Here is a 9961-nt window from a genome sequence, read left to right as displayed (position 1 = left end):
GGAGAGATATGGTTTGAAGATAATAAAATGAGATAGACTAAGAATTGTTGGATGACTGGACTTAAAGAAATAGTTGTCAATGGTTCATTGTCATTGTGTTGGGATTTCTCTAGGAGATCTGTACTTGGTCCTGCATTGCTTGACATTTTTACTGGTGATTTGGCTAATGGCATAGATTGTATACTCATCGAATTTCCAGATGACAAAGCTGAGAGGGACAGTTAACAAGATGGATGGGAGAGTCAGGATTCAAAAGGACTTTTATGGGTTTCCAGGGCATTGGGCTCAGTCTAAATAAATGAAATTCAGTAGGGATCAATGTAAAGTTGTGCACTTGACTACAAAAAAAATCATCTTCACAAGTATGAAATGGTGAAATCATGAATATGTAGCAGTTGTTCTGTTCCATTTTATCTTTTTTAGCTATGCAAAAATTTTATTTGAGTTTAAGGAGTGTTTATGTTACAAAAATTTACAGTCTAGATCCCAAACTTTATGTCATAGACCAGGTGGGTGCTTGGGTCTGGCTCTTGGGCCAAGGTGGGTGGATGACCAATGCTCCTTGGATAAGATATCCTCTAGAAAATCTTAGGTGTCCTGAGTGAGGCTATACCTCTGATGTGGTTTATGGGGTATCTAGCTGTATGATTTGAGACTCAATCATCTTTTGTAGTTCGACTACTGCCAGCTTCCGGGGTGGTCTATCCATGGGCTCTCTCACTGTGTCAGAGACTCCAATCAATCCTCTGGCTGGCCAGGTTGTCCCGGATCTCGTGCAGCATTTCTCTGCTCATAAGGAGTAGGACAAAGAATAGCATTTGGGTACCATAAACAGAGGATTTTCTTCCTCATCTTCCCCTGAGGAATCCCAGGGGCTCTCTCCTGCAGAGTGTACCCTGCGAGGGTGAGAGAGGTAGCTGTCCCCGAAGCCTAGCTCGGTGCAGTCTCCATTACTACGTCCCCTCCTGTCGAGGACCCTTCTTCTTCATCTTCTTTCTCAGACTAGGGTGGGGGCTCCCTCTTTGGAAGGCTATGCCCTCTCTGGATAATATCCTCTTCATGGAGGTCAGGGGCACTCTGTCTTTGAGGGGCATGGGGATTGGAAGGCTGGAGTCTTCGAGGGATGTCTCAGAAATCCAGGGTAGAGAGGGTCAGTTGGGGGTCCTGGCGGAGGGCAGGCCAGTGTCTATGGTTCAGTGGGGATTGGGACCCTTGTAGGGAGCTGCCATAGCTGTGCCATAGCTGCTGTCAGAACCATCATCCAGGCTTAGAGAAGTGTTTGCTCTGTCTTCTGCGACCACCAGGTAAGGGACATGGGCTGAGAACTCTGAAGTTCTCCTCTCCAGATTGTGGTCTTCTACCCTGCTCTGGGAGCCATCAGGAGAAGGGGTTGGAGGCCTGATGCTGGGAGACTCGATGTCCCTATATAAGGCCAGGAGTTCCCTCTTCTGATGCACATATACCTCTGTCTTTAATTTCTGCAGGGTGGTCTGGGCCTCCTGTATCTTCTCTAGCCAGCAAATGCATTCATTTGGACTGGGACAATGGAAAACAAGGGTGCTGGAGACACACTGGAACTTGATAAGGTAGATCATTAGGAAGCTGTGGGGGTCTCGAAGGGCCTGACACACAAGCCTCTCCAACATGAGCAGTAGGCAGATGACCTTAGCCTTGTCTACCTTGTGCCGGGGTTTGGTCACCAGAACGACATAAGAGAACAGGAACAGGTACGCATCCAACTTCCCCTCTAGTCCCTCCTTCATTCGAACAGAACCCTCTAGTAGAAACTTCCGGGTGTGTTGGTGGTCGACCCCCAGCGTGGGGGAGGTCAGATCTAGGTTGGAGAAGGGATGCAGGTTCTTCTCCACTTTCTCAGTGAATGGTTCCAGCACTGCATAGGGCCCAATTCGTTGGGCAGCAGTTGCCAAGCTGTCATGATCCTCCTCCCGACACACTTGGCTATTGATGTGGTGTAAGAAAGCCTCCATAGAAGAATCATGGCACTGAGAACATCCTGGGCCTGGGGCTCAGGGTCTTCTTGAGCATAGCCTGGAGCAAAAGAGGGTATTTTGTGATTTGTTGATGGGGTTTGATGAGCAGGTCATTGAGTTGCTGACATCCAGACCTTTTGTGTTTCTCACACCACTGCATGTAAGTCTGGAAGACAGGATTGTTTTCCTGTTGTTCCCGAGCATAGGCCATGGTTTGCTTCATGCGAAGACAGTACTGTATATCTGGCTGGAACTGTTGGCTAAATGTCAGGAAGCCATCTTGCAGGCTGAGAGGGTCCAGAGGCTGGCTTGAGACATGGGTATTCTCTAGGGTAGGCCCTAGAACCTCCTCCCAGAAACTCTGGTGGGCGTGGATCAGGTTTGGTACATTTCCAAACAGGGACTCAACTACAACTTCTGTCAGGAGCCCCACTCTTTGTAGATTCAGAAGACCAGCGGCCAGGAGGTCAGTCATGATCTTCAGCTTTTGAACATAGCTCAGCTCAGTGGTCCCTAGCTCCCAAAGTGCCTCATGCTGGTGACAGAGCTCCCAGATCATCTCCCTATGTCCAGGTACCAGTTCTTTCTAGGACTTCTGGATTGTCAGGCTGCTGTCCCCACCCTCCCCAATTTCCCAGTATCTCTGGTCCGGAGGGGGCAGGCGGGGCATCCTGAACATGCTGAATGTATGCAGCCTCATCTCCAGCTGTCCTGGCCTTGGCCACCTCCTTGATTTTGGGGGAGTTTAAAGTGCCGAACAAAATATCCGCCATGTTTTTTCTCAGGCTCTGGGTCTTTCAGCCTCAGTAGTGACAAGCCTCTGGATTGCGCAGAACTCTTGGTGAAGGGGACAAGGTCCTGTATTCGGTGGTGGGAGGAATCCTGTTGAGTAGTTCTTCAAAGGCACAGGTTCTTGGGGTTTGTATGGTTTGGGGACCTGTGGAGTCTTCCCCCATAGGTTTCAATTCGAGAGGCCACAAGTCTGTGGACCAGGTGGCCCTCATCTGGGGTACTATATCAGTAAGGCAGACTTCATGACTTCAAAGATAACCATGAATATGCCTGAATGGTGCAGAATTGCAGGATATAAGGAATTCTCTAAGTAGAAGGCAGAGGACTTAAAGTACTTATTAAAACTCAAAAGTAGCAGACCCATGGACCAGTGTCCCCAATTTGACATCCTGGCAAGAATCTTCCAAAACCAGTACGCCCATCTCACAATAGTGACCAGGAAGGCACAGAGAAACATTATGGCAGCAAGCCAAGGCATACTGGTGCTTCCCCCCACCCCCCAATGCCAGGGCCTCCAGCAAGAAGACCACCCACTGCCCTCAAGCCCCTGCTCAGCATTTCTGGTCTCCACAAGGGTCAGTCCTGTTTTTTGTAGTGTCTGCTGCCGTCACTGCTTCCGCTGCAATCTCCAAGCTGTGTTCCAGCTAGCTGACTGCTTCCTCTCTCCTTCAGCTCTTAACTGCTCTCTCCAACCGCTGCACCAACTGCCTCTTAGCTCTGCTCCAACCTTTCAGCAAGCTCCTCCCACCACAGGCTTCCACTGTCTCCAGTCCTAGCCACTCCCCCCAGGACCCTGAGAGCCCTGCCCCCAAAGCCCACTCAAATGGGTGGGGAAGATCTTCCCTTTCCCTATTGCCTTTACTGGTACTGAATCCCTTCATTCCCTGTGCTTTTGGTCATCTCTGAGGCAGCATGGCTGAGAAGGGAGGGGTCACCTAAGGTTGTTCGTCCAGGTGTCCCAACTTCTGTTGCCCCTCCAGGCCTTTCCTCCAATCCACAGGTCTCTGGATAAGTAAAGCAGCAGGGCCAGCCCAGATACCTGGTCCAGCAGGCACTGGGATAGAGCGGACCTGCTGACCCCGGGAGCAGAACTGGTGTCAGGCCGTGGAGGCCCATTTTACCTTTTACGATAATACATTCCCCCTGAAATTAATTTTGCTTACTCTACCTTAGAGCAAACTTATTCCTATTGCTATCTTCCCTCGTACTGCCCTGCCCATATTTGTCAATCTTTTCCCTAGTTTTGAAGTTTTACTTAACATCCTCTTTCTTTTCTTTTATTTAGTTTATTTAGTTAGCTAGTTCTTCTACTCTCCACCCTCCCCTTTTGTTTTCTTTTTATTTAAGTCTTTAATTAAAAATCTTCCCCCTTCTCCCTTCCAATTTCTTTTGGTTGTTAGATTCTTTTTTCAATTTTCTGTACTTTTTCCTAAAAAGGATGAAGTTAATTAATCATTTTCCTTTTCTGTTTACTCTAAATTTTTATTGTTTGATTCATTATCTTTATACTTACTCTTCTTTAATCTCTTATTTTCCTTGTGGAATCAAAGCTTCTAAAGTACCAAGTTTTAGTTCCCTCTTCTAAACAATTTTATGTTACTATCTTGTTGACCTTGGCCCTCAGTCTTTTTTTCTGTTGCCTCACTCTTAGAATTATCAATTTCTATAAGAGGTAATGAGGATTAAAATATTGCTCCATGGTAGAAATTCCCCTGTGTCCCAGTACATGGAATTCAATTCTTTCTCGGCTTCCCCATGATAATTTTCTTTTTCATTTGCCACACATTTACCACCCTTCTGGCTGCCAGCTATCTCTAGTAGCTCTGATTTCTCTTTTCCTGGAGAAGGATGTTGTCCATGGAGGCACAGCACTATCTCAGATCAAGTGGTCTTCCGGAGCACCAAATCCCCGCAGAGTAGACCCATTCTAATGTCCCCATCTATCTTTACAAAATATACCTTTCCCTCCATGGGAGTGTTCTTCATTGGGATGTCCTCCCACAAATGAGTTGAGCTTTTCTCCTTTCTTTCTCCCTGTTTCAATCCCTTCCTTTGCCACCTCACACATTCTCCTGTAGCCCTCTTCTTGCTGAGAGAGTACAGGAGTTGGAGGGGGAGTTGCAATGATTAGTCCATAGTATTTCTGGCTTCTTTCTTCACTGTCACTCACTTCTTTTATTTCTTTAAGTTCCACTTTAATCTTTATCCCCTTCAGTGCTTTTAGAAAAAAAAAAACTTTATGGTCTCTATGTAGTTCTTTCTTTCTTTCAATTTTATAGGTGTCTTTGTCTTTCTAGTTTTTTGTTTTAATAGAGACAGAGAAATTTAATTTTTTTAAAAATTCTTCCTTTACTTCATAGTTGTATTTATTTACCTTGCTAGTGTTTCTGTTGTTTGGGTATTTCTTTGAAAGTTGAATGATTGCTGGCATTTTTTTCTTTTGGTAGAATGCTTTAAATGCCTTTCTTTTATTGAACATTTTTTTGTGTCTGATTAGACTCATGTTTGAAAGTATGTCATTTTGGGTTGCATCTTGACCCCTTTGCTTCTATCTCTTTCTGCAGTTTCTGATAGATATGGAATAATCTTAGCTCTTTCCTTTATATTTGAACATTTTTTACCTGGTTGCTTGTGGAATTTATTGCTTGTCATTGGAATTGTGAAATTTAACTATTTTATGTCTTGGAGTTTTAAAAATAAGGTGTTTATTTTTTAGTCTTGGAAGTTTTTTTTTGATATTATAAGTTCTGGGCAGTTTTCTTGTATTATTTCTTGCATTATGGTGTTCAGGTTTGTTCTCTTGTCATATTTTAGGACAGCTATGATTCTTAAGTTGTTTTTATACATCTTGCTTTCATGGTAAATGTGTTTTGCTTGTATAGAGATCATATGTTCTTTAAACATTATGGTTTATTACTTCTTTTCCAGATTGTTCTTCACTTTAGTACATTTGTATTCTCAATCTGTTTTCTCTCTTTTGCTTCTTTGGAGAGACTCATTATCATGGATTCAAAATTTTTTTTTTATTGCTAATTATTTCTTCTGTGCAAGCCATTAATTTTTGACATTGGTTTCCATTTCAATTCTTTTTTCAAGCTTCCGATTTCTCTCCAATTGTTCTCAAGCATACTGCTGCACTTCCATGGTATCTTGTGAACCCACAGGGTTCTATATATCATCAGGTATTGCTTAAATTTCCTTTGTATTGTAATATTTAAGAGACATATACAATCTTTTAGAAGTCTTGGTAGTCATCTTTCCTTCTAATTTCATTATCTTCTCTTTTGGCTTATTTTCTTGTGCTCTAGGTTTTTAGCTGAGTTTTCTTCCTTCTGAGCTCTTTGGTGATTTGGGGATTTTTCTTCCCTCTTACCTCTTATATTCTCCCCTCTCACCCATTTCCTGACATACTTCCCTTCGATGGTGGGTTTACTGCTAGGGTCTTACCCTCAAAACTAACTCAGCCTCCTCCCATGTTGGGAAATTTACTTTTTACCCTTCAGTCCCTGCTTCGATTAATTTCTGGAGGGGCAAGTGGACCTAGGTAGATGCCAGACCCCTTGCCTTCAGGGCAGTGTAGCCCTTCAGGCTGGCACCTGCCTCAATTCCTTCTATTCTTTAATTCTCTGTCTGAACATGGCAGTCCCAGGCAGAGTACAATACACAGCATAAATGTCTGGGCAGAGCTCAGGTCCCCCCCCTTTTTTCCTCAGTGTGGTAAGTACAGAAACAGACTATGCTGTCAGAGACTGAAATAGCAGCAGGGAAATTGCTGAGTGGGTCCTAGAGCACAAGGGGGTAGGTTGGATGGTGTGGCCTTTTGGGCCATAGAGGCTGGTAGGTGAGGAGGGTGCTGAATGAATTTGTGAGTGCTGGAGATTAGTGTTCTCCATTGTTAATTCAAAAGTCTATTACCTTGTCAAGCATTTTAGTTCTTGGCCTGTGGAGACAGCTGTAATTGTTCTACCTCTGGCCCATAATTCTTATTTTTTTGAAAGAGAGTTAGTGGGTATTAGAGAAAATGTTTAGTTCTTCATCTTCTTGGTCACATCACCTGGAAGTTGTTAAGAGCTGTTCCAAAAAAGATCTTAGGGTTTTAGTGGGCTGCAAGCTCGATATGAATCAGCTGTGTTATGTGGCAGTCAAAAAAGCTAATATAATCTTGGAGACATAGTTTCCAGGAGTAGGGCAGGGATAGTTCCACTGTAAACCTCATCAGACCTCATCTGGAATATTCTGTTCAGTTGTGGTGCCACAGTTAAAAGAAGAATGTTGATCATCTGTACAGTGTCCAGAAGAGAGCAACCAGGTTGTGAAAGGCCTTCAGTCCCTGTCATATCAGGATAGGTTGAAGGAGCTGGGCAGGTTTAGATGAGAGAGGGCTTGGGTAAAAGCTTACAAGCATTTGAAGGACCAATATGACCAATAAGAGATTAGATTTTGCTTGGCTCTGAATTGTAGAATCAGGAGCAATGGATACAAGTCTCAAAGAAGCAAATTTAGGCTTGATTTCAGAGAAAAATTCCCAATAATTGGAACTCTCTGGAAAACTTTCTAACAATTAGAACTATTCAAAATTATAATGAGCTACCTGGAGATGTGTTGGGTCACTGCCCTTGGAAGTCTTCAAGCAGAGACCAGATGACCACTTGTCAGGTATGTTATAGAAGGGAATCCTTTCACATTCGTTTGGACTGGATGATTTCCGATATCCCTTTCAATTCAGGTTCTGTAATTCCACGGATGACTATTAGCTGGAGAAGGCTTAGTGCCAAAGCTTCATGGAGGAGATGGGAAAATTATGGATTCAAAGAATGGCTAGGATTTGCAAAGGCAGATGGAGAAGAGCAGAAAACTCCAGGTGAAAACAGATCCACTGGGAAAACTTCATGGAATTTGATGGAGGAGGAGGAGGATGTCAACAGGTGCAGAATGGATTGATCAATTAACATTTGATGTTGTGCAATCATTTTAATGACCAAAATGACTAAAGTGTTTTCTTCCCTTTCTACCTGGAAATAATCAATCTGGTTGCATTTTTCTGTATCAGATTGGTAGATATCATTCATAGCAACTTTTATCAAATAGTCCTCCCAATTCTGGTGTGAAATTATGAAAATGTACAAAATGTTGCAGAATCCAAATCATAGCAGCTGTGCGTTTCCTATTTGGTGTCCCCCATAGCTTCTACTATAAAGTTTCAAATATGGTATTTTTGTTTTTGAGAACTTGACTTCCTTGAAGTCTTTATTTTTAAGACTTGGCAATGTCACAGGGAGATGGAGAGGGACTGGATTTGTGATTTCATTTATATAGGGAACTCCCAGATGAGGAAATTCCCTCTATCAGTGCTGATCTTACTGGGTCCAAGATCAAATTTTTCTCCATTATGCAATATCTTAATCAAATTTGTACTCAGCACTAAATTAAACAAACAAATATGGCTTGGAATCCAATTTTTAACACCTTTACACAACATGGAAAAATTAGTCTGTTACATGTCACCCATAGCCTGTTCTGGGAGACCCAGAGCTCCTCTTCATAGAAAAGTATCCTCCTTCAGGTAAATTGTGGAATAGAATCTGTAGGGTGGTGTAATGGAAAGAACACTGGATTAGATTCAGAGCATCTGGATTCAAATCCTGGTTCTGCTACTTACTACCTATGTGATCTTGCTTAAGTTGTTTCATCTTTTTGGGTTTCACTTTCATTGTGTATGAAACTGAAGAATTTTTACTAGGAATATTGTTGTTCAGTTGTACAGTTTTGAGATTTTCTTGGCAAAGATACTGGAGTGGTTTGCCATTTCCTTTTCTAGCTTGTTTTACAGTTGAGAAAACTAAGGCCTATAGGGTTAAATGACTTGCCCAGGGTCCCACAGCTAGTAAGTGTCTGAGGCCCAGATTTGAACTCAGGAAGATGAATATTCCTGACTTTAGGCCCATTGCTCTGCATGTAGTCACTCAAAGCTCCCAGGCCAATCTCTCTCATCAACAATTTATTACAAGTTCCCTGAGGATACTTTTCTAACTTTCCTAAATAATTGATCTCCTTCCCACCCCACTTCCACTCTCACTTAGTCTGCTTAGTCCCCACCTCTTTAAGAGTAGGAAACAAGTAAAAAATCTGCAATAAGCCCACATCTGCTTCTCTTCTGGACTGGATCTGATTCAGACCTGGCCTCTCCTAGGTTATATTGAGTTCTGGAATTTAAGCCTTTAATTCCTGAACCAATTAGGGGAAAATTGATTTTTAAAAAGGAAGTTTTTTTAAGGAAAAACTAACAACTTCCATGGAAGCAGAGGTTAGGTAGGATATTGCTCCTACCACAGCCTCCTTTTCCTTTCTTTTAGCCCCACGTGTCCCAAGTACCTAATAGTCTGAGACAATGACCAAGTTGAAATATAATTGGTCAGTCGTTTTGTTTTACAGATACTAAATGAAATATATGTAGATGTATATATTCACATGCCTACGTGTGTTATATATATGTGTGTATGTATATGTATGTATATATGTATGTGTGTATATGTATGTATATACATATATGTATATGAAATACGGCTAGCTGGTGCTGTGGATTGATCACTGGGCCTGTAGTTAGGAAGACTCATCTTCCTGAGTTCAAATCTGGCCTCAGACACTTACTAGCTGTGTGACCTTGGACAAGTGACTTAATCCCTTGTTGGCCTCAGTTTCCTCATCTATAAAATGAGCTGGAGAAGGAATGACAAACCACTCCAGTGTCTTTGCCAAGAAAACCCCAAAGGGTCAGGGTGAGTCGGACACAATTGAACAACAATAGCAAAAGTATATACATACACATATACACACCTATGTATATATACATACATGTATGTATACATATCATATACATAATAATAATACTTGTCACTAGCAGATTACTTATGCTTGGAATGAAGTGGACTTTTAATTAACTTTTAAAATGGTCAAGTGGAAATGTGTCCTGAGTGTTATTTTTTGTGGCCCACCAATCCAAGTTTTGATAAATAGACTTTGGTGAAATTATATCTAATAATTATGAAAATTATACCTACTATGTATCTAATATACTCATATAAAAATGGTAACACTGTCTTCCGAGAGGATATTGAGGTAGTTATCTGATCACTATGTTCTGTTTATATTTCTCTTAAGAGAGTAATATTTGACTCTTC

General features: G+C 42.2%; 1 pseudogene; it reads right to left on the bottom strand.

The window, feature by feature from the left end:
- Positions 1–607: 607 nt before the first annotated feature.
- LOC118844780 lies at positions 608–2706 on the bottom strand (annotated as a pseudogene).
- Between the last annotated feature and the right edge of the window lie 7255 nt (positions 2707–9961).

This window comes from Trichosurus vulpecula, chromosome 3 (assembly GCF_011100635.1).
Source record: "Trichosurus vulpecula isolate mTriVul1 chromosome 3, mTriVul1.pri, whole genome shotgun sequence".
Taxonomy (NCBI): Eukaryota; Metazoa; Chordata; class Mammalia; order Diprotodontia; family Phalangeridae; genus Trichosurus; species Trichosurus vulpecula.
The sequence above is the reverse complement of the archived record's forward strand: the minus strand, read 5'-3'. Positions and strand labels throughout refer to the sequence as shown.